At 38.9% G+C, this 669-nt stretch overlaps 1 non-coding gene across 1 annotated transcript; it reads left to right on the top strand.

Moving 5' to 3' along the window:
- Positions 1-347: 347 nt before the first annotated feature.
- On the top strand, positions 348-420 carry TRNAP-CGG (transfer RNA proline (anticodon CGG)). Its single transcript has one exon. It is a non-coding gene; the product is annotated as a tRNA-Pro (tRNA).
- The last annotated feature ends 249 nt before the right edge of the window (positions 421-669 follow it).

Genomic DNA, 669 nt, shown 5'->3' with positions numbered 1-669 from the left:
AATTTAAATTTTAAAAAAATATTTTTTAGCACAAAAGGGAGGTAGCCCAACTGACGGGATTTTGCTTTGAACTACTATAAATGACTGTATCAATTTTCAAATTGTTGCCAAAAAATATTATCGAGTTGAAATAATGAAGAATCTGCATACATGTATGTATAGTCCTCGCAAGGGGGGGAATATGGTATCTAGAGCGACAAAATTTTGCATAGCATATTCCTCCACCCAAACATGTGTACCTGGAAGCCCCAATTTTTAATTTCTAATTTTATACTTCTTATTTTGTAAAACTTTAATAATTTTTTTAATAACAAACTTATAAGGTATTAATTCCGCCTTCTTAGCATGCCTTCGTGGTGTAGTGGTCAGCACGCTCGGCGCGGATTCGAGAAGTCCGTGGTTCGAGTCCGGGCGAAGGCATTGCTCATTTTTCATCTCTGCCGCTTCAAAAATAAATAATCTCTCTACAGTGGCGCCCGACCTAAAAAAATGTGGTGAATGATGGTTCTTCACCACCGGGATTTGGCGATTGGGTCCCCTAAACCCCAGTCGCCCTTTAAAAGAGGGAGTATATAAGATATTTCTCCCGCCTTTCTAGCGTGTCGAATAAATTCGAAGCTTTGAATTCTATTTCCGATTCAGACGACATTGCCTGAAAGCTCCATCAAC

The sequence above is a fragment of the Stegodyphus dumicola genome, chromosome 4 (genome assembly GCF_044657685.1).
Source record: "Stegodyphus dumicola isolate Sdum_Otavi_A_Nest chromosome 4, ASM4465768v1".
Lineage (NCBI taxonomy): Eukaryota > Metazoa > Arthropoda > Arachnida > Araneae > Eresidae > Stegodyphus > Stegodyphus dumicola.
Note: the sequence above shows the minus strand (reverse complement) of the source record. Positions and strands in the feature narration are given on the sequence as shown.